The 24,781-nt window shown below is 41.9% G+C and overlaps 1 long non-coding RNA gene across 1 annotated transcript in view; it reads right to left on the bottom strand.

Annotated features, from left to right (window-relative positions):
* Nucleotides 1-23,527, bottom strand: part of LOC131378768 (uncharacterized) — a 70,277-nt gene extending 46,750 nt beyond the window's left edge. The window contains exon 1 of the long non-coding RNA XR_009208615.1: nt 23,404-23,527. This is a non-coding gene — a long non-coding RNA (uncharacterized LOC131378768). The remainder of the gene's footprint in view (nt 1-23,403) is intronic.
* Nucleotides 23,528-24,781: the final 1,254 nt, after the last annotated feature.

Here is a 24,781-nt window from a genome sequence, read left to right as displayed (position 1 = left end):
CTCTCTTCTGGGACAGGGAAGAGGCTCCTGACCCAGGAGAGGGCAGGGCCACAGAAGTAAAACTGAATAAAGCCCTGATTTCCCCCTGGATCAAGTGCAGACTTTCCTTTGCCATCAACAGGAACCTGATCTCTCTCTAAAGAAAAAGGTTCAGTTTGCTGGGGAGGATGAAGCCAGAAAGCCCTATAAATATGACTGCTTAGACTCTGAGAATGTGAAACCTGTAAATGAGATAGAATTGAAAGCAAGTCTTGATGTTTGAGAGCTACTGGATGTCTGGGAAAACAGTTATGTGAACAGCTGAAGGTCACCTGCAGCCAGACCCAGAGGTCAAATGGAATGTCCTGTCTCACCCCTCAATGTATGGTTCATCCCACACCTGTAACCCTTCCCTGAAGTATCAGGTACCTGTAGCCCCATTGGCACAAGTCCTGTCCCAGCCCACCTTGAAGCCCCCTGATAAGGGGTCCCGAGGGGGCTGGATGCCCTCTTTGCCTGGCACCCTTCTCCAAGGACTTTCCTCTCTTGGAATTTCCTCTCCCCCACTCCCTACCTGTCCCTCCCCCCACCTCCCTAGGCCTTGTCACGAGCTGCAGCCTGGCAGCTCAAAGGAAGGCCTCATATCCCTTACAATAAACGTCATCTTCTAAAACCCAACTTCAGAGATCTCTCGTCTACATTCATCCACACCGTCCTGGAGTCCACAGCAGAGAAGTTATTTCTACAAATTGGTGCCCAACTTGGGGCACGCGGACCCAGCCTTTCAAGCTGTGAGAGACTTCCCCATGGACAGTAACTAAATTACCGGTTGTACTCTAATCCGTGTCCTGAGCACAGCATATCATTGCTGGGCAGCGTGAGGCTGGAGCTCTTTAAAGTTGCTGAGGGCAAAACCTTGAGCACGAGGATCGTTACTAAGTAGCGAACACTCGGAGCTCTGAGGAGGTTTTTGCCTGGAATCGATGCCTCGAGCACAGACGGCTGCTGCTGCGCGGCAGCCACAGGAACTCACGGAGGGACTTTTGCCATGGTAATTTCCACGTGCATTAAGCACACGTGGGCACTGCTTTGCACTGCCCACACTGAAGCTCTGAGTGGAGGCTGGAGACCCCAAGCATGGAAAAAGCCGTTCCTGAGTAACACCTGAAGCTGGGGCTCTGAGGGGGACCCCGTGCAGTGTCCTGAGAGCTGACTGGAGTGTCTGGCCAACCCCCATGTTGGATCTCAAGTGAGGACCTGCTTCTGCGACATTGAGGTGAGCTACACAGGTGTAAAATAAAATGGGTCTATCCCGCTCTACCCTTGATTGAGATCTCTATAAGCAAATTAAGCATCCTTTACGCTGCAATAACAGTACTTCACATAAGCAAGAGCTAAAAGACCTTTTAGAATGGACTCTAGTTAACTTTCCCAATGCTGACCGTTCAGCTGTCTTTACCAGAGACTTTTGGGACTCAGTTGGAAATAGACTCTTTAATGATATTTCATGCAAGAATTTCGCTGTTGCTGAGCTTTTTCCAGCGTGTAGGGCTCTTGTTGAGCTCTTCGCTGCAAAAAACACTGCTGCAGCCGCTGCACCTAGCCATGCTGTTCCCGGACATCTCCTCCGCGCGGCCGCGGGTCTGCAGGGGAAACTGCCCACCTCTCCCCCGCCCCGTGCCACGTGGTTTTGGCTTCCGCAGCCCCGCCGAGCGCCGCGGCCCCATCCCCTGCCCTTGTGGTCGTGGCACCCGTTCCCTCAGCCCCAACCCCTCCACCGGACCCTGCGGCCCCTCCCATGGTGCCCTCGGTCCCATTCACCCCTGCAGGACAGACAGAGAACGGTTTTGCCCTTGCAACTGCCAACCCTCTTAGACCTGAAGATCCATCACCACCAATCCCGAATTTGGAAGATTCCCAGGAATGCTTTTATGACCTTCGACTGACAGACTGGCATGAAGCCAGACAGGAAATTTGCAAAGAAGAAAATCTAAATCCTCTAGCCATGCCTGTGATATTCAGCCAGCAAGCCGGTGGTCCCAGAACAGGGACAGCTATCCCATCTCAGGACGTGAAAGAATTGCTAAAAGTGATAAAGGACAGTGGCATCTGCTCTTTATATTTTAAACAACTGCTGAAAAATACCCAAGAAAGAACACACCAAACCCTAAAACACATTTTAAGTCAAGAGAAAAGGGGGAAAGCCCAAGCTATACCTCAAAAGAGGTTGAAGAAAGCTCAGTATGTGTATAATTTTCTGAACAGCTCTGCAAATGAGCCTGATCCCCACATTTACAGACATTTCTTGAACAATAAAAAGGTAGAACTGAAAGAACACCCCCCAGTTTCAATTAAAAATTTAGAATCAAGACAGTTAGAAGGACCATATAATCCTATAACATGAGGGAAAAGGTTTGCATGTGCCTGCACAAGAGGACTCAAGTGGTTCCGAGCAAAGAACGTGAAGCTGTACCATACATCTAAGCCCACTGACACACCCACATCAGCCAGTACTTCTGCAAACCAAGAAGCAAGCACCCAGACCTGAGCTGCGCAGAATCATCAGGAGAAGATGATCTGCCAAGGACAGCCCAAGAAAAGATTGGAGTTTTATCATTTGCACGCGTGCATGTTACTTTTGTTCTTTTGTTTTAGTTTTTGTAGTGAAGCTTTACCTAAGTCAACCAAAGACGAGTGTCTGGGTTGCTTTAGTCAAGTCTGCAGGTTCTGATACCATCTGTCTATCTGACACAAGCCCTGACAAACCTGTTTAGTTGGAGTACATTTTCCAAAAGATTTTGAAAGTTTATGCTGCATGAATTTATCCAATCATTCTGTTTCTATTCATAAACAATTGCAAGATTTTAGAGATTTAGCTAGCCAAATTACAATAGGTGGCCCATCTTGGCTAGACAATTTGTTTAATGGTTTGATCTTTGCACCTTGGCTAAAGGAACTTTCTAAAATAGGCTTGATTATTCTAATAGTAGTAATTGTAGTTTTAGTAGCGGTTCCCTGCATACTTCAGTGTGTGCAAAAGGTAATGAATAAGACAGTGTCTAGCGTTTTACTTGTTAATAAGAACAGGGGAGATGTTGGGGAGGATGAAGCCAGAAAGCCCTATAAATATGATTGCTTAGACTCTGAGAATGTGAAACCTGTAAGTGAGAGAATTGAAAGTAAGTCTTGATGTTTGAGATGTCCAAGCTACTGGATGTCTGGGAAAACAGTTATGTGAACAGCTGAAGGTCACCTGCAGCCAGACCCAGAGGTCAAATGGAATGTTCTGTCTCACCCCTCAATGTATGGTTCATCCCACACCTGTTACCCTCCCCTGAAGTATCAGGTATCTGTAGCCCCATTGGCACAAGTCCTGTCCCAGCCCACCTTGAAGCCCCCTGATAAGGGGTCCCGAGGGGGCTGGACGCCCTCTTTGCCTGGCACCCTTTCTTGAGGACTTTCCTCTCTTGGAATTTCCTCTCCCTACCTGTCCCTTCCCCCACCTTCCTGGGCCTTGTCACGAGCTGCAGCCTGGCAGCTCAGAGCAAGGCCTCATATCCCTTACAATAAACGTCATCTTCTAAAACCCAGCTTCAGAGATCTCTCATCTACATTCATCCACACCGTCCTGGAGTCTACAGCAGCGAATTTCTACAACAGCTGCTCCTGGGTTTTTGGGGCCCTGAGGAAAAGTCCTTCAACTATGGTTTGTCTCTCAATCTAGCCAGGGCTCCGAGAGAGACTCTAGCCACAGATACATGGTAGAGAAATTATACACAGCACAGAAATTATCTTGGAAAGAGTGATGAAAAATGGAGAGCATCACTAGTGAAGCATTTGGTTTAGGTGGTTATCAAGTGCAACAGGAATTCTAGACACGATATTGCACTTAAATTTTTATTATTTATGTTACATTACTCTTATTGTAGAATATAGTTCTATACGATTGTGTGTACTAGCTAGACATGTACTGCTGTGGCACAGATCTCCTTACTTATAACATTGTTTTATTATGTTCAAAACAACGTTTAAAAACCCATTATTTAGGTAACCTTATCAAGAATTTCCATCAGTTTAAAATTTGAGCATGATAGATCTTTGTTTATAGACACAGAAGAAAGAGGTGACCAGACTACCAGTCTGTCACTTCCCAGGAACTACTGCTGCCGCCTAATGAGCTTCAGTTTTTTAACAAACAGTATAAGGAAAACACTCTTTTAGATCATGGTGAGGAAAATTTTCATCCCACAGGCCTTTGCAGATACATTAATATTTCTTAGGTCTTGTTGTTCTATTGATTTGTTAAGTTTGTCACCATGTTACCATATATGCACACCTGCCAGAATGTTCTTCCTTCCCTTAGACCCCATTGGGTTAATTTTGCCACTGTGTTCCACCCCAGTGATCCCATTAGTCCCTCCAGCTTGTAGCCATCCCTCTGCATCATGTTTCCTTATCCCTATTGGACCTTGAGCCTCAGAAACACCCCTTTTATCTGGTATATAACCCTGCATCCTTGGCCCATTTTTGGCTCTTGTCCCCGGTCTACATTCGAGGCTTTATCCATGATAAATAATAATAAACAGCACTCGGATTTCCAAATGGAACCCTGTCTCCTTGTCTTTATCATCAGCCCTTATTCGCAAAGTGCACTGGGCCCCAGAGTGGCTGGTCGCTCTCAGGAACACGCAGTAGCATGGTGCTACAGAACAGCCTTGGAAACTTATTTTTCTTGCCTGAAAAAAAACCCCGAGTGGGACAGCATTTTTATTATTGAGGTTTTGAAGAGAGTTAGTGACTTGAATTGAGGTCAGGATGGAAAATTACTATGACTAAAGCCCACTCTCTTGTGACATTATAAACAGTGGTCCAAAGTGAGATGATTTGAGCTCTCCTCAGGGGCTGGACTGCAGGGGGTTGTGATCAGCAGCTCGCTCTGAGTGAGGACTCTCAGAGTCAGAGAACACTCAAGCTTGCCAAATTTGGAGGACAATCTCCAAACAACAGTGACGATTTCTAAGGTCATAGCCCCACTCCTCAAGGTTCAGCCCTTAGCCCACTAAAAATATGCAAAGGCATCCAAAGTGATCACTGAACTCAAAGGAATTTTTTCACAGGTATAGCCTGAACAGATTCTTTATGTTTGTGTGCATGCAAGTGTGAAAATGCTGGAGCAAATACATAAGGAAAGTTGTTCTAGTTTAAGTATTTTAGAGTTAGGCCTGTAAGTAAGTTATAGTAAATCCTATATTAGTATATTGCTAAGAGTTTAAGTTAAATTATCTATTAAGTTCCATTAAGTGTTACGTACTGTTAAGTGCTGTTAAGTTTAGGTTCTGTTAAGTACTGTTAAGTTTAATTTCTGTTAAGTTTAAGTAAAGTTAAGTTCTGTTAAGTTTTAAGTGTTGTTAAATTTAGGTGATAGTAGGTCTAAGTTCTTTAGATTTTAACATATGTTAAATTCGGTTAGGTTCGGTTTTGTTAAATTTAGGTTCTGTTAAGAGTTAAATTTAAGTGATGTTACATGTAAGTTCTGTTGATTTTAAGTTCTGTTAAGGTTAGGTTTTGTTAAGGTTAGGTTCTGTTAAATTTAAGTTCTGTTAAGGTTAAATTCTGTTAAGGTTAAATTCTGTTAAATTTAATTTTTGTTAATTTTAAGTGTTGCTACGTTCAACTGAAGGTAAGTGATGTTAATTTTAAGTTCTGTCAAGTTTAAGTGATGGTAAGGTTAAGTTCTGTTAAGTTTAAGTACTTAAAGTGTGTTGGAGTCCAAGGCATTCCTTTAGTTGCCCTGGAGGGTCAGGGACCTGGGCAGGGGGGTCTGGGACCCCAGCCCAGAGCTCAGAGAGACACTGGCTTTGATTTCTGTCCATGGGAAAAACTTCCTACACTGAGAGTAAGTTTACAGGCCACAAGAATGTGAGAAATAGTAGTTTAGCTTATCACAGAATGAGAAAATAATAGTTTTAAGTTCCTAGAATTGAAGTGAATGGGGACAAAATAGAAAATCTAAGGCATTGTCTCCTTCTTCTTCTCCTTCTCCTTCCCTCACTCCATTGCTGCATTGATGTGGCACAAAGTAGTTAGTGAGAATTGGATCAAAGTAAAGATGACCTTTTTAGTAATATTGATAGACATTAGTAAAAAATAGTAAACAAAAAATACGTAGTAATTAGTATAAAAGATAAGGACAGCCCAGCTCAAGGGGAGACGTGAGGAATCCATGCAGCTGCAAACATCTTGTCGGACTCTGAGAAAATTGTAAGATAAGAAACAATAAACGAAGTACGCAACATTGAAAAATCTAAACCTAAGAACTCTGTCTCTTCCTTCAGCTCGGCTCGGAGCTGTGCAAGGAAGCAAAGACCCTAAAACCACCTCAATGTTGAGGTAAGCCCCCGACATCTGTCGTCCCTGGGTGTGCAGAAACAAAAGTGTTTTACGTTTAAGTGCTATTAGGCTTGAGTTTAAGTGGCTTTACGTTAAGTACTGCTGGGTGTTTGGCATAAACTGTAGTCCCAGTCTGGGCACAATTTAACATGGGGAACATACTCTGAACCTTGTGACCCAACACAAGGGTCTTGCATATATCTTTCCATCCTTACCCCTTTCTATCTTCTTCTCTCCCACTCCCTTCCACACTCCCTCCCCTGTCCTCCCACCCCCCCTCTCACCAACCCTACCCTGCCTCTTGCTAACCTTCATGTAGGTAGTTTTAGATTGGTTTGGGGGGATTTTTGTTTGCTTTTTCTCTCTGCTTTAACCATCTAGTAAACAGAAGAGTGAACCTTGCTAACGTGCTTTGTCATGCTTTCACTTCAATAATAAATCTGCTTTGGCAAATACTTTCACTGGTAATTCTTTAAGTGACCTTAAAACTGTTCACAACAACCTATAAAGAGCTAATACAGGGGTGGCTTTGTGTGTGGTCCTCACTAGTATCTATGGCCTAACTTTTGCAATCCAAGATAATAACTGGAAACTGATATGCTTGTTAAGTGGCCTGGAATAATCTGGAGTCCATAGCTCTGTGTCATCAGTGGTGCAGCCATGCCAAACCTCCCAACAGCCACACTCATATGCATGTACACACACACATACACATACACACATGCTCACTCTCAAGACACTTTCATCTCATTTTGTCTCAGTGGCTGTCTCTTACCCTGGCAGAGCTCTACAGATGTCCTGTGCCAAACACAGTCATCTCTCACTTCAGGATGTAGCGAGTGTGAAAAATAACTGGTTGTGGCATAAAATGTGTCGCATGTGGAGCATGCAAACAGCTTCCTTGCTGGAACTGATGAAATGCCCATTTTCCCCTATCCAAGAGTCTCATTTCCAAAAGAAATCTGAACAAGATACAGTTACATTTGGGCAAGTGAAGTGAAGTCTCAGGGCTGACTGAGACAGACAAACGGATATTACATGCTAAGTTGAACTTGGGCTGTGTATATCAGCAAATTGCTGACATAGCATGATTAATGGCTTTTCACCATTTATTGCAGGTCTCTAAACGGATGGCTAATTATTCTAAGACTTGGGGAATGCTGTTATAATTTTAAGTAGCTTGGTCCAAAAACATTAAAGTAGTTTTCATAGCTGGCACACACTGTCAGAGTAGTGCAGGTACCAGTAAATGTTCATTGCTCTTGTTCACAAACACACAAGCAAAGGACACAGGTTTTCCTGTCAGAGAAGAAAAGGCACAAGATTCTAGAAGTAAGGTCCTTATATGATATTGAGTCAAGTCAATAATCATGTTGTCTAGGGGGGGTGGTTTTCACTCTGAGTAGCAATAACTGGCTATGACATTTTGTCACGTTAGATTTTCATTTACATAAAAGGGACCAGCTGTCAGTTTATTTCTCTGAAGGAGCCCATAATGGAATTGCTGAAATATTTAAGGCATAAATGCACAAAATGCTATTTCAAGCCTTAATATTGATGCATGTCTGCCACGGAAAATTCCAAGAGGTTTCCCAAATGAAAAGTGGGATGAAGATTTGTCAGACTTATGAAAACAATTTCTGGAACAGTTCCATTTTTGTTTAGATTTCTGTTCCAGTGACAGATATTGAAGGGATCCTTATGTTTAATAGTAATGCTGGCTCTTGTCAATTTCTTGCTTACTATGAAATCCATTGCATCTCAGTTGTAAATTCCATGACTGCTATAAGCTAAAAGTATTTCTCAGAGTTGCACTTAAATACCATGCTGCTCTTCCCTGTACTTTCACATTAAAATAGAAGTAAACTAAGCTGGAAACAAACAAACCAGTCTCCTGCTAATAAAAAAGACTGTGCAGCAAATAAGAATGGTAAATCAATGAGAAATCCCAATTCTCAAAATGTGATATGTGCGACTCATGCCTGTGATAGAGCCATTTATAGAGCCTTTCATTGAGGGAAAATTGCATTATATGGCAATCTGTGTGCTATCAGAATATATTGCTGTGAGTAATGGCATGTGTATTGCTATGTGCTACCACCAGGGGTTTGGGTCACTCTGTAGTATTCTACCCTGCCCTGATGAAAAAAAAATTCCCCTTGATAAAACATGCCAGTGGGCCAGATTGAATTGTGTTCTGTGTGTGACCCCCAAAGGAAAGAAGGTCATGGGGCCATTCAAGCCTCATTTCTGCACCTTTCAATGAGATTCTGAAAGGGCTGTGGAGGAGGGAAAGAGCATTTGTCAATTTGGAAACAAAGGAAGAGGCAGCAGAAACGGAATCTGAATGCAAATGAGATATTTTCCCATTTGAGACAAGCTGATTACCATATTAATAATTTTTTTCTGTATTTGTTCAAGTACATCTCCTTTGTTATTTGGTATTCAGAAGCCAAATGATGATAATAAGTCAAAATTACACATTTTCTAAGGAAATACTGAGGATGAACCTATACAGTTTAACTATGTTGCACTGCATTTTGACATATCTTTAAACTAAACTGAAATCTGTTAGACCTGATGACCTGTGCTCAGTGTGTGCTTTGTCTCTTACTTCATCATCACACAGTGAAGAAAGGCAGGCAAGGTGAGAAGAAAATACAAAAATATTTATTTAAATCCTTTTTATGTCACTGAAATTAGGCACAGTTCTATTCTGGGATTTAGATAATACACATTATTCACAAAAAGATCTTAAAGTATAAGGAAACTTAAGCATGTAGATACAGTTTCAGATCCTTTCAAAAGTGCTACTTTCTAAATTGCTCTGAGGAATTTCTGAGCATTGCTGGTGGTGTCTGGTCTCTCCTTGGTTGATTCCACAGTAATCTGGGGAAAAGAAGACTAAGGGGGAATGTTTCCCATGTGTATAAATACCTGATGGGAGAGAGTAAAGAAGCTTCCATCAGACTCTGTGGTGAAAGGTAAGAGCCAACAAGCACAAAAAAAAGTACAAGAAAATCCACTGAAACAGAGAGAGAAATCTGTTTTATTAGGGAAGGTGGTTAAACACTAGAGCAATGACAGAGAGTTTGTAGAGCCTCCATTCTTGGAGGCATTCAAGCCATGACGGGATGTGATCCTGGGTAACCTGGTTTAGCCAGTCAATATCTGCACAGAATTTTGGACTCAATGACCTCAAGAGGTGCCTTACAAAAACTATGGTTTTATGAGATTCTGTGCTCAATTCAAGCCACCCTTTTGGACCCATGTTGTGCTCCCAGTCTTCTGGAAAGGAAGTCCTTGCCAGTCAAAGGCATGTTTTTTCTATCACTTTCCCAGATTCTGCTTGGTGTAGTGCTCTCCAAGTGCTGAGCAAGCCTCAGTCATGACAGGGACATCTGAAGAGGACCTTTGGTTGACTGATGTACTGAGACCTACAGAGTGTATGCTGATTTATCTATCCCTTGCTAAAATCTGTTTTCTTTTTTTCTCAGTTTTTGAGTCTGGCCTTTGCCATCCAAAACAGGGGCTGACGGACCAGACATCATTGGAGTGTCCACTGCATTCAGCAGTGTGACGCAGACCTCTCCTGTCCTCAGAAATGAGAGGTGAAGGCAGCAGCGATAAGATTAATGTTTGGCACTCGGTTTACACCTTCCCTGCCATTAGTTCTGAATCTCCTAAATACAGAGGTTGTGTAGTCCTTTACAACCCACCCCCTCTCCCCTGGCACCTTCTTCATTTACTTTTGTCAGATTTTTCCAGCCATAAATGATAAGGAATTATAGAACTATATGAACAGACAGATAGTCTTCTCAGTCATGCAAATATTGACATTGTTTTCATTCCCCTTCAGCTTCTAGATCTGTGGATGTGTCCTTATCCTTAGCAATTAAAACATCTTTCCTGAGGCAAACAAAAGGAAAATAATACAAAGATAAAATGAGAGTGCTTGCATCTGCCTGATGTTATCTTGACACCAGATGAAGACAGATACATTAAACAATAAAAGACCTTCATAGAAATACAGACTTAGAGGGAAGGAGGCAATTCAAAGGAGAAAAAACAATCTCTCTGGTCACTGTAGTTTGATAATTATTATAGCAAAATTAATTACTCACCCTTCACAGGAGCTGAGCAATTATACCACTTAGATCTTCCAAGTCTTGTGTGTTTATTTATTGCTGAATTAATTAAATACAGATGGTTTATGACTTCGTTACCTTAGTGTAGTCACATTAAAAAAAAAAAAAAAAATCCTACTGGCACACAAATGAAAAACCTGGAAATTTTGGATGTGACTGTTGTGGTGTTCACCACTTACCATCACTATCTAAGCTCTCCTCTGTTCTCCCTGGAAGACACATTTCAGGCTAACATTAGGTGAAAACGTTGTCCGTCTTCCTTTTACGCAGTGCTAAAAGTACAGGCAAAGCTTCAGTGTGGTAAAGCAGCCTGAGATAACTGCAGTGCTGCAATGATTTCTGGCAACTAACTCTCTGTCTGGGGATAAACCGTGACATTATGAGAAATACTGCAGGGACTACACAAGTGTGGCAACACCAAAAGAGATGAGACTTGATTGTGCTGGATGCACCAGAGCACCGTTGCACAAGGAGATTCTGGTATGAATAAACCCAGGGCTGAAGCTGTCCAGTTTTCCAGGTACTATTGGCAGCTGAATCTGTAATGAGTTAGACAAGACATTGAGAAGGCATGATAAACAGCAGCAGGCACCAAAATCTCAGAGGTAAGCTGCATTCTGCTTGGTTTTCAGAGAAGGGTTAAAAGTATGTTAAAAAGGAAAATAACTACTGCAAACATGAATGTGTTATAAGCCTCATTAATATCCTCCTTTTCCCACACTGCAAAATTATCTCTGCAATTGAAATACTGCAAAATGATCTTTTAAAAAGCAAGGATGCTTATTAGTTTCTGCCTGACAGTTCCCCTTGGTCAATTTTCCTTTTAATTAGGAACAGCTATACTTCCTCTCTTTCATCTCTTCTCTGCATATTCACAAAGTATCTTTTAAAAAATTAACAAGAAATTGCACTAGTCTAACATTTCAAGAGATGCTGCCTCCACCATTCCGAGAAGAGTTGTTTAATAGATTTGTCTTAGAAGCCATTGATCAGGTGGAGATTTGTGCTGAGGCAGCATCTCTATTTCATAAAAATGGAGCAAGTCGTTCTGCGTCTGTTAAAAGCAAGTATGCTCCGCCAGGCTTTAATTACCTCTGATAAGCTCTTTAGCAAACTGCGAGGTTTTTAAATCCCTATCTGAGGGATTCAGAAGATTATGGTCTTTGCTAATAACAGGTACTAGTGCACAGTTGGGGGAGAGTAGTACTTTCGTATTTTCAATTTTCAGACAATTGCCATAACTACAGAAGTTCAGGCACACTGATAGACATGCACAGTAACAGACATGCACAGTGCTCTAAAGAAAGTAGAGAAAAAGAAAAAGTGAAATCTGCCCTTCTGCCTTCCATTGTTAGGGTAGAGAGCCTCATAGGGTGATATTTGCTAAAGAGTTTCCAACTCTCAGTTATTCCAGTCTATAAAGACAGGTACTCACATATCTGTGTAGCTGATGTCAGTGGATTTTTAAGTGCATTAGTGCCTAATTTTTTTATCAACGTGCAACTATTCTGCATGCAGCAAAGCTGTAAAAGCTGAATGTGAGGTCCTCAAAAGCTAAGAAAGAGTAGTTCAGCTCTGATAACCATGGCTCATGGACAGTCTCTGGGGGTAGTTTGACCCAGAAGCAGGTAAAGCAGAAAGGACTGGGTCTCAGACATTTTCCCTTCCTTGCCTGCCCCTGTAATCCTGCCATCCTCTCAAAAGTGATGTCTACCATCATTTGGTAGAATCACTACATGGAATCTATCCTCTCAAATTAAGCCTGTAAATACATTTTCTTTATTGAACCATAGAATCATAGATAATTTAGGATGGAAAAGACCCTTAAGGTCATCCAGTCCAACTATTAACCCAGCACTCCCAAGCCTGCCATTAAACCATGTCTCTAAATGATATTTTTAGATATACATCTATTACGTATATCTAAATTATACATTTTTTTAAAGACATCTAGATTTTTTGATTCAACTTTCTAAAGCCCTGATTGGTCTCTGTAACTCTATCAGAGTTCCTTGTATCTCTTCAAAATTTACTGTCACCTCTGGACTCTAAAGGCAGTCCTTCAATTATTGATTTGTTTGCTTTTTGATTAAGGTACCACTCTTCTGTCAGATGTCATAAGATTTTCATCCCTTTGAGTTTTTACCACGTATCTTTCTCCTGTTGTCTAGATTTCTAGATTTTTCTATTGGAAGGTGTAATAAACTCGATAAGCCAAATTCAGTGAAACAAAATTTAGAATTTTATTTTGAGACTCAAACACAGTCTCCGGTAGCCACAATTAAAAGGGACAGCGTCGAATCCTGGGACTTTGGCATTGGGTGAACACGGTAACCGGCTCTGCCAGCCTGTTACCCCCTCCGTTCACAAATTGGGTCCCCATACTGCGGATTTTTATACAGTCTCTCGCTGAGGGCTGACTGAGACCGTGAGACTCGTGCCTCATGGTAGCTTCATTAGATATTCATGTCCGTGTCCGGGGTCCGTTGAATAGCCAAACAATGTCTTGATTGCTGCATCCGGAGAAGTTTTGGAAATGGTAACATCGGGCCGGAACAGATAAGATAGTGATCTGATACAATCAGGAGATCGTCAGGGCCCATATCTCCGTTTTCCGTTCCTTTATGCTGTCTTTGCAACGATTCCCGGCAGAGATTCCCCGTGCCCCACCGTGCAGCTTTCATCTCAGTTAACCCTGTACACACCTTTTAGTTTATTGATCTTAAACCCAATTTAAAGTAGATTAATGCTATATGATACATTATTACATTCTGCCGCGAATGAATTACATATTTTATTGCTTAACATGAATTAACTTTAGGATATATATCACAGAAGGTTTATGTTCACACAAACAGATGTGATTCTGTTCTCTGAGGACTGAAAAGCCACTGTCCCACTTGTGTGTGTCTCATGCATCAATACCTGAGTGAATACAGACTTTCAGATGCCAAATCCTTCAAAACCTATAGTTTTCTACTGGCAGTAAAGCACATTTTTAATTTCTATTTCATGTTTCATATCCAGACTTCCTGAATTCTTTTTGTGATTAATATGGCTTAATTTTTAAACTAGTTAGAGTTCTAACTTACTTGCACAATTTTACCTAGAGTTTAATTTTATTCCATCATACTAGTAAAAAACCAAAAAACCAAAAAAACAAACAAAAAACAACAAACAAACAAAAAGCACAACCCCCCCCAAAAACAACAACAACAACAACAACAACAAAAACCCATAAAAACAAAAAATAATGGTATTTATTAAATAACTTATATTGGGGTATCTTCTTTGGGTGTCCATCTAAGAATGGGCAAGATTTTGTTCAGAAGAAACTCTTTTCTTGTCATTTAATATGTTGGCATCTCAGTTTGCTAAAGGCACACAACACAATTAACACCCTTCAGTGCCATTAAGCCCCCAAGAATACTGCCAAAAGGCATCATTCTTTCTCCAAAAGGCATTGAAGAGTGATGGTTTCTGGGGAGGAAATCATTAACCAATGAATCAGAATGTGTATTTGTTTATTGTTTCTATTTTTCTAGTTCTCTTCCAGCTTTGTCCAGCATAAATTTCTCCAGAGGCTGCCACAAGATGTTATTGTAAATACACTTTTAGTGACATTGACTCTGTCTTGAGGAACAGCTAAGGTGACTGGACAGTAGCCATGTAAAAAAAGAGCAACAATTATGGATTCATTATCCTTCCACAGTCAGGTACACAGTGAATTTGCTGTGATAATGCACATTAAAATTTAGTGCTACTAGAGCTTTCTGGATCACCCGAGAAGAAGTGGATCCTACCCTTATTTAAAAATAAATAAATAAATAAATAAATAAAATAAAAATAAAAATAAAAAATCGGAGATGGGCATTCTTGAAATGACTATCACTTCCAGCAAAAGCTTGAATTCACTGAAAGTTTGCAAGACATTTCTCACCTTTTGGCCCCTTTTGGAATCTAAAATCTGTCTTTTCCATCTATTGATGTATGAGAATTTACTATGGCCTAAAGAGAAGATTAAGCAATACCTGTCCTGAGCATAATTACTTGTTTTCTGCTAAGAGTTGCAGACAGACCCCTACAGATCACTTGAAAAGAAAGAATATAATTTTTGCATAAATAAAGAATACCTTCTTTCTGTTGTCTTAACCTCCAAATGCATATAACACTGTTTGTACCTACCTGTAAGATTGTCTGAATGGGGAGGGAAACAGTATGGAAATCAAAAGAACTGCAGATAGGCAGAACAGAGCTCATGGCTGAGTTTTATCATTTGCATAGATAGAAAGAAAGTATTTATATTTATACTCTTTGGGCTGTGGGTGCATTAAGACTATGGAATCAGAAACTACTTGAGTAAATGCAGCCATCCACTTACTAATGTCCTAGGTTACAATGTAAGATGTGCCCAAAGTATGTATTCTATCACCATCTCCATGAGATGTTGAAACTAGGTGGGGCACTGTTTCCCTTGCCCCCTCCCTCCCGACTATCTTCTGTTAATGGCCCGTTAATGGCCCATCAATGTCCTGCTGCACGACTCATAGGTAACTCCCTCTGGGAGCTATCTCTGTTTAATGGGCAATCAAGGACCCATTACAAGACTGATAAAATGATATCAGACCATTGTGAGATGCTGCACCCAGGCGGAGGAGCCAGGCATTCCCACCTGGATATAATCTGGGATTTAGGACAGCACAGGCAGCCTTACCCACTGGATTTCCAGAGGACAAGAGCTACCAGACCTTTCTGTGGGAACACTGCTTCAACAAGACCAGTTCATCTGGACTGCTACCACCACGGTGTCAGGTTGTATTCTGACTCTTTTGTACTATTTATTTGGTTTTATTTTATTTTACTTTGTTGGTTTTTTGTTTTTTTTTTTCTCTCTCCTATTAAATTGTTTTTCTGACTTTGAGTCTCTTGCTGGTTTTGCTTTCAAGCCAGCACAATTAAGATGAGATGCTGTTTGATTTTGTACTTGCATGCCATTCTTACTTTAGAGCTTTTTGTTCAGAATTAAGGTCTGTTATCAAAATATTAATAATATTAAATAAAAAATATTCACTCTGAGGCCTAAATACTGGACAAAACACAACCTGAAAATATTTCTCTATCACTGACTAGAATGAGACTTAGAAAATATTAAAGAGAAGGAGTATTTTGTTTAGGTTTTCCTGAAGCTTTTTAAAATACCATATGAGAATCATCTGTAACAAGCAATTTCAGAGGCAGCTTCTGAAGCAATGCATAAGCAAAAAAAGCACAGATTTTATTCTATGGACACTCAATTAGTGAAGGGATGTGCTAGCTTTAAATACATTCAGAGCGCTCTTGTGATTATTTTCGTCCAGGCTTTAAAACCAAGCTGCATAACCTGTGGGTTTCACTGGTAGGTGACAGTGAATTCCAAGGAGGAAATTCTTTTCAGAACCAGAGATGGTGGTTTCGGAATAAAAGCTGCCTTCATAGTAAAAGATATAATTTTTATATGAAGAATGCTTTTTCAAAGAAGAGGCTACAGGCAGCAGATTCTCATGGGAATCACACTTGACTATCCACCACCTCACTGTGCCAAAAGGGTGCTTTCCAAACTCAGAAACTGGAGGGCAGGAGGCAGCACAAAGCATGACTTCAGACTGTGGTGCTTGCTAAAATCACCCATCATCTGTTTCCTCAGCAGCCTTGAGCTGTGAGACATCCCTTGGAACCAGCAGCATATCTGGGCCCAGTCCTGGGCTCACCTGGCAGTCAGAGCAAAAAGAATTATTTGTGTATATATATATAAAATGTTCATCTATATATGCATACATATATCCCTTCTCCTGAAGGAGAATGTTTCTTAGCCATACATCAGTTTTAGAAAGACACTGAAGTTTGAACACATAAAGCAAAACAAACCCCAAAGCACAGCATGATATGAATTATTTTCTCTCTTTTTTGATAAGGTGTGATGTTCAATTGTTCAATATTCTTATATCTAAAAATAATTGCAGGGCTCCTGAAGTGCTCTCTGGAGGGTTAACCTTGTTAACCTGCCTGCCAAGTGCTCATCCAGCCACTCTCTGATTCTCGTTCCTTAATGGGACAGGAGGAGAAAATAAGATAAAATAGCTCAAGGAAATCACTTACTAGTTACCGTCAAGGGCAAAACAAATTTGAATGAGGGACAGTTTATTTATTGCCAAGCAAAATACACTTTGATGGTGAGAAATTTAGCCTGATAAAATAATGGATTTAATCTATTAGATTCTTCAGAAAAATATTCCTATGCTCTGTGTTGGAAGACTACACTAGAATAGAATGAAAATTATTTCTTTATACTCATGGGGAAAACCTGACCAAACATCACTAACTTTCTCATGGACTCACAATGCCTGGAACAAATACCCTTCCATTTATTCCTAAGTGATGCAATTAACGCTTGTGATGCCATTGCTGCTCTGGTCTGATAGGAGGGAAGAAAAAGGGAGAGAAAGAAATCAAAACAAGAAAAAATGGTCTGAAGGAAAAGATGGAAACCCCACGTGCAGCTCACATCAAAACTCCCTTCCTTGTTTTCCAGTTTTCCTAGTGAAAGTATCTGTAAATAGCTTTATCTGTAAAGTTTAAAAAATTACTCGCACTTCAATAGCAGCTCTCAGAAAATTAGATTGAGTCATCCCACAGCGAAAAAACCCAAACCAAATTAACCAAAAACAAGCACCCCAAAACAACACAAAAAGCCAGCCAACCAAAACCCGGACAAACCAGACCAAAAAGCCACACCAAACCCCAAAATACAGTCTTTCACCTTAGTGATCCTCTCTAGGCCGTGGCAAAAACAAAGCATACCTACCCGATCAATGACTTTCATTTAGAGCTTGCTGTTTATTTTCTCTGCAGTTATGCAATAGAATGATGTCCTGGCACAAAGGCAAAGCTTTCAGCTCAGTCTCAACAACATTCCTGCACTAGGGCATTGCAGCGGGGGTTGAGGCTGGATCTCATTCATCCTGCAGCAGAAATGGCCTTGGGACACTGACAGAACCTGTGTGTCTGTGGGGGAGGGATCAATTTGCCAGGGCCGGGCTTTTGCTGGGAACACCTGGTGGGAGTCTCCAGCACAAAACATCAGCTGTGTGCACAAAACATCCCATGTGTCTTGTCCTATGGATTCAAACTCTTTAAGCCATATAAAATGGAAGTATTTCTAAGGATGTCCTAACATTGCCTCTCCAAAATCTGCTTATATTTTTATTAAGTTCAGCCTCATTTTTTTGATAGAATGGCATACAATGTCCTTTCTCCAAAGAGAGGACAGGTGTATGTTTGTTGTGTGGTCATGTCTATGCAGGGCAGGAAGATGTGCACTAACTTGCTTTGATGTTGAGGACAGATTAATGCATTTCCTCACAAAAGAACTGACAGTAGCATACAAATGGCAACACTCCTCTCAAACAAAAAGCCTGATGTCTGACAGCAGCCAGTAAAACCTTCCAGAAAGCATGACAGAAAAAATTGATATTTAGAGTGAAATGCCCTTCCAAGTCCATAGTACTTTGTGGTTAAAAGGTTTGTTAAGCAAAAAAAAAAAAAAAACAAAAACAACCCTCTTCATAGTGAAAGAATGGGTTTTGTTCTCCCTATTTTTGTTATTTTGCCTTTTGAACTTCTGTAGACTTTGTCCAAGTAGTCTTCAGCATAACCCCTCAGTTCTCTAGGAATCTTGGGTACAACAAGTAGACCAGTAGATTAGATTAGGAACTAGGAGATTTCTTTCTTATTTAGCTATTCCTAGAGTAATTTCATTTTTCCTTACTTCAGTTTATTCATAACTAAAATGAATGTAAACACAATGTTCATCAAAAATGCAGATTGATGATGAAAGGTGATGTGAAAGCATGGTAAATTCTAGGTATTACAAGGGGAGAATTTTACAAGAGCTCACAGTGGACGAATGGGATCAAGGAAGTGAATTTGTAAGCAGAAATAGGAATTTATTTGAACTGCAAAGCTGTGGAAGAACCTGACAGGTGAACTTCTTTCTTAATATCAGATTTGAATTCTAGACTTCTAAAATCTGACACCACATACCTCCACAAAGACAAGAAAAATCTGAAGATGGATGAAAGAAGCAGGTTTTTTTAATTGGATAATGGATATTTTGCTAAACACTGCAATCAGAACTTAGATTTGAAAAGAAGTATGTGTTTCAATAAATTTTGAGAGATTTGGGATTTTTTGAAGCTTTGTCTTTCTGCCTCAAGGGTGATGAAAATTCTTTTTGGTAATTGTTGTGGTTGAACCTCAGTCAGCAGCTCAGCCCCACGCATCTGTTTGCTCATTCCTCTCTCCATGGAATGGGAGAGGGAATTGGAAGAGTTAAATACTTGTAGGTTGAGATAAAGACAGTTCAATAGGCAAAGCCACACACAATTTGAGGTGCTCTAGTGTAACCCCATTAATAAGCTGCCACTAATCCAGCTTATTCACTGGTGGGAAGGTATGAGAAAAGATCATGACTCAACAAGTTCTGCACCTCTGTATTACAAACCTTGTGCATGGCACAAATACAAAACAAGGCCCCATATTGTCCACTTTGGAGAAAATTGGTTCTGTCCTAGTCAAATCCAGTACAAAGATGTGTGTGCCAGCAAAGCATGCTTCATTTTAGATCAGGAAGCAAAGATTGCATCCTGATCTTACTGATCAGGAAAGATTAATGATACTTGAAATATCTTTAGAAATAATAAACTAAATGTTTAATAACTCTTTGACTCTTTTAAGCAACTCTATGATGAGCTTGCTTATACAGGAGTCAGTAAAACTCAGCTTGGGAAATGCCTTGAATTTGCCATTTCCTTTGAATATCTGTTGCTGTATTTAGTGAAATGGTGGAATTAGAATGGACTTCTTCCAATAAAAAATGTTTTCTTCATTTAAATAATTAAAATTCATTCACACATTTGCACATCTCATAGCATATGCTTCTTATTCCAGCTGTGCAGATTAATAATTTGGGGTATTTCTTTGCCTACTTAGGCTTACTTTTGTATATAGGTCTAGTTCTGAACCTTGTTTAAAAAAAGGTATCAAACTTTTGTGTGCCTCAAGTTGCAATGGAAAATTTAAAATCAGAAAATTAATCTTCCAAGGTTAGACTTGAGTTTGAAAGGCTGTGCAGCTTGCTGGAAACCATTACAGCTTCGTGGTAACATTTGAGGAATGTACTGCATACTCAGTCCCAGGCATATTGGTCAGAACATTTCATCCTCTTGGATCATTTGCCTTCCCAAACCCAGCTTGATGTCCATTGATATCAAAGGCATCTTCATCTCACAAAAATAGTTACATCACTGTGGCAGCAAAAGTTACTATCACTGGAGGATGCATGCCTGGCACAGGCTCAGATTCTTTGTTCCATGCAGAGCTGTATTTTTTTTTTTCCAGGCTGTTTGCTCCAGCAGAATCTCTCTGTCATAAGTGTTTACCAAGGCCCAAAGAAGCAAACAATGAAATAAACCCCAGTTTCTGCTTTGCTGCTGTTGCTGTCACTGGCCAGTATAGACTCGGTAGAGTCACAGACAGTAGCAGAGCTCTGGAATGAAGAGTTGTTCTTTTTTTCTTGCTTCATGACCATATTATTGACACAGAATCACTTTTCAGTGTTTGGCAATGGGAAAATCAACAATAGGTACATGGCATTTAGTCAGAGAAATGAGAGTCTTAGCATTGTGGTCAACAACTTGGTCATCATTTTGCTTTATTTGCTTGCTGCGTCTGTATTTTCTAAAAGCAGAACAGACACTACCAGCTGACTGGCCCTGAAACTGATTGAAGTCACGAAAGCTGGCATCAAGTTCTACCATGAACAGAACTTCAGGCTGGATGATTCTTATGCTGTTAACTATACTGGTGACTGTAGCTCAAAAAAACCCAGATGCTCAGTGTCAGGAATCTCACTACTATCAGCAGAAGCCCTTGAAAAATTACTTAGTTAGGACAGTGGTACCTCTGTCAAAAGCTGGAAGTGTAATCACATAATAGTGAAAGACTTATGGATATAGAAATTTTTTTTTGAAAATGAATGATTGAAAATAGATCAGTTTTTGTTTGTTGCTTTTTTTTTTTTTTTTTTTTTTTTTTTTTTTAATTTGCAATAGACTCAGTTTCCCTTTATCGGCTTTCCTCATTGAATACAATTTGGTTTCCTTCTTTATTGACTTTCCTTCCAGCTTGGTCTAATAATAGCATATTATTTTTCTAAACAGACTCATGTAGTTTTCTATGTCTCAATTGGAGTATGTTGTAAAGGAAGAGGGCTGGAAATCACCTGTCCCTTCTCTCACTAGCCTTTTATGTCAAGTTGTAAGTTCTTCTAACTCTTAGTGTGTTTATCTCCATGTTTTCCAGTGCCATTCACTCTCTTATTCAAGTTTTCCCTACTTACAAAATCATTTAGGATAAAACTAGTTGAAATTTTATATTTCTAAGACACAAGAATGAGTGGCAGGGATCATTACTGACACCCTGCATAACCAAGGATTTGATGAGAGTGCAAAACTTCTTTTGCTGCACAGGGCTGCTCTGGGGCCATGCAGAGAGGTGGGCGCAGGGAGGTGGCCTGGCAGCAGAGAGCTGAGGAAGGCAGTGAGCTGCAGGTGGCCTCCCTGGCATCCCCTGGCACAGAGCACTGGTGTGTGCCACCTCTCCACCCCGCTGATGTTTGCATACACACTGGTGCATCCAGCATGAAGGGGCTGAGAGCTTGGGCTTTGGCAAAACTAGCTATGCCCAGGCCCAGGGATGGGGCAAAGGCAGCTGAGCTTAAAGGCTCTTACTTCAGCTGGTGGTTGGCTCCTGGAGAAGGGCAAGTGGCATTTTGCTCCTTCTCCAGGCCCTCAAGGTCCCTCTGTCTGGCTGCAGTATGAGCCTCCCACCCATGAGCCTCACCCACCAGCACTGTGCTCTCTGCTTGCTGTCTGAGGGGTTACTCTGATGCCAAAAGATAATTGTAGACAATTCTTGTCTAAGTCTCTAGTTTCTTAGCTAACTGCGCAGTACTTTTTCTACGCTGTTAGACAAACACATTCCTGGAATCCTTTTTGAATCTTGTTTCTCCAGTGAACCAAGGCCGTTTCACTTTCCCATGTATTTTGATGCAATTAGTGGGGAGCTAGAAGGAGGGTAGAGGCTTCAGCAGGGCTCCAAACCAAGAGAAAAAATTACTTCATTAGCTGTACTTCTAATTGAGGATTCTTGTCCATGATACTAATTTGTGAAACTCCTTCAAGTGCTGAAGCCCTGCATTGCATGTGCATTTGGCCATAAGCACCCCTGGAGGAGCGTCATGAATCAGTAACTGCTTTTGATCTTCTCAGTCTAGTTTGGCTCTTGATCTTAGGGGCTAGAAGGCAACAACTCAGCCCATTCTCTGCATCACTCAATGCCAACAGCACCTGCAGAGGACAGCACAGGGTGGCCAGGCCTGCACCTTACTACCAGACAACCTGTCCACAAGGCCTCCCCAGCTTGGGGGGAAGCCACAGCACTTTTGGCCATGATCCACACAGTGCTGCTCCTTTGCATGCCCCTAAGCCTGAGTCAAGGCTGTCCAAAGGGTCCCAGTGTGCATTAGGATGTCCTATCTCTTCAGAATGTGACAGGATGCCTCCATCACATGGGTTTGTGCTCTGCCCTTGATGGCTAGAGAGCCTGTAGCCAACCTTCCTGGGCAGCACATTGGCTGCTTTCATGATGTTTGCCCGGGCAGGAGGAGGTTGCCTCTGGCTCTGGAGGCCTAGTTGAAAAATTAAGGGTGGCTCTTGATGCACAGGTGATTTGCCCACACTCAAACCTGAAAAGCAGGACACAAGAAAGGCCTAAAAGCACCAATGGATTTGGGTTGGGCTGTCCTGAAAGAAGGGAGATGCCCTCTTGGAGTTTGGAAACATTGGAGTTTTCTCTCCTTTGTCCACTTTCCCAATGGCAAATAGAGCTTTCTTTAGAAGGCCCTTGCAGTACCTTCTCCCCAAACTTGTGTCTCTGCTGCCTGCCCAAACCCTTTTATGGTTCCTTGGCCTGGCTTTACACGACTGGGGGATCGGCTGGACTTGCCTGCCTGTTTTCCTTCAGCCCCCATCAGCAGTCCTTGCCAAAACCCTCCTGGATCCTAAGGTGGGCCTCTGCTAATTCCTCCCAGTAATACAAACCAACACCTCTTTCAGTCCCAAATGTTCACTGGTTGCCCCTTGCTCCAATGGTGCTGCACCAAAGCCCACGTGAGTTGAAAAAGGAAATGTATTACAGCTCATTGTACCCGTGCTTCTTCCATGCAATTAACGAGTTCTGTTACAAGCTTACTGCACATAGTTATGTCTCTGGTGACTCCATGGCAAGTGACAAAAATCACTACCAGTTCACAGGATCTCATCACTGTCTGGTTACAAAACAGCAGCTGTACAGACACATATATGGAGGGAGAGTGACAAACATCCCTGTCCCTCTCTAAACTCCCCCTCTAAACAGAGTTTGAAGGAAACAGTCCAATGCAATGCAGGTTTACCATAGAAATTCATACATACACAGAGCCGTACAACGCAATGCATGTTTACAATAGCAGTTGATAGACAGAGACACATAACAATCTGCATTGTGTAAATACATTGACTTCTGTACAAAATTGGCTATACACAATGCAAACCCATGCAGAGCTATACAGTTAGCTACACCTCCATCCCTCTGTAACTGAAGACATAGAACTGTGTATAGCTCTACTGCTCCATATTTGCTGAGGTAGAACTGGAGACAGAGAGAGACATAACTATACACAGGCACAATAGTAACCCAGTACATATAGGGGTAGGACAAGATACAGACAGAAAGAGGCCGCTCCACCTACCCCCGGTCCCTCTTGGTCGTTTGGTCCCGAGCAGCGCAGCCCGTCGGAAACGCCGAGCAGATGGAGATGCAGGAAGCAAAGGGAGCACTGAGTTGGGTTGTGGCGTGCCTTCAGCCCCGCCATAGCCTGACCACACCTACAAGCTCCTTCCAAAGCCTCCTAGCCCATCAGTCCCCCCAGTGCTGCCTGAGCATCCCCAGTACCCTGAGCCCCGCCAGCCCTCTCAACCTGTGCCTCTTCCCTGCCCACCCAGGCTCTGCCGCCGTCGCCCTCAGCTCCGCCGCGTCCATCCGCTTCACCGTCCGCTCAGTGCCGCAGGACCGGGAGCGCTTCAGCAGCCGCAGGGTGCCTTCAGAGGCGCTGTCCTCTGTGGCAGCCCCGGCGCCCTCAGCCTTTCCGCCCTTCAGTGGCTCCCCGATGCCCGGAGACCCGCGGCCCCTGAGGGAGACCACCGGCACTTCCCGCCGCTCCCGTCAGGCGCGGGCAGCCGGGACCTGGGGATCAAAGTGCTGGGGATCAGCCCGGCCTGGCTGCCAGCCCGCCCCCCAGCACGGCCAGAGGGGACAGGGGGGTGCAGCTGTCAAGGCAAGAGGTCAAATCATCCAGTTTTCCTGCGCAGTTTAATACGAATTAACGAGACAAATAGCCACAAGATTTTCATGGCTTTTAAGGCTCCATTTTAAGTCTAGCTGCACTGTATCTCTATATGTATCTAGATGAGTAGGAGTCAGAAACATTATTGTCCAGTCATATTAACCTGGTTCTGAGTACTGTCTTTCAGTAACCAGAGCATCTTCTTCCAAAGGTGATGCAGTTCTGCCTTTTCTACCCTTTCCTCACATTTCATTTGCATTTCTGATGTGTTTCAGACACCTGTCTGAAGAGACAGGGACAAATTAACCACCCCATCACTCTTTAAAGAACTGGAGGTCAGAAGCAAGTTTTCCAGCTACTGTTGACACTGTGAGGCCGCACAATGGATTCATGTTTAAAGTAACAAGCCATATTTACCTGCATCCAGCTGAGTGATAACAAGTCCCAGGGTATTGTGTGGAACCTGTCCACCTTCCAAGGTGCGATGCATAAGTGAGGTGACCTCAAGAGTACAAATTCTGACTCTGGCTCTTGCATTAAAGCAACAGTAAAAGTAGACCCAGACAGCCCTTGGATAAACCGTTAAGGGGAAAAAAAAAAAAAAAAAAAAAAAAAGGGAAAAAAAAAAAAAGCATCATCGGATCTCTAGCATTATGAATACAAAGATACAAGAGAGGAGCAGCAGCAGTCCACGTTGACATTTCAGTGTGGAAAAAATCAATAGAGTTGAAAAAGAGAAAACAGGACCCTCTTTAACTGCATTCAACAGCTCCACCTCTTGGTA

Source organism: Hirundo rustica, chromosome Z, assembly GCF_015227805.2.
Source record: "Hirundo rustica isolate bHirRus1 chromosome Z, bHirRus1.pri.v3, whole genome shotgun sequence".
Lineage (NCBI taxonomy): Eukaryota > Metazoa > Chordata > Aves > Passeriformes > Hirundinidae > Hirundo > Hirundo rustica.
Note: the sequence above shows the minus strand (reverse complement) of the source record. Positions and strands in the feature narration are given on the sequence as shown.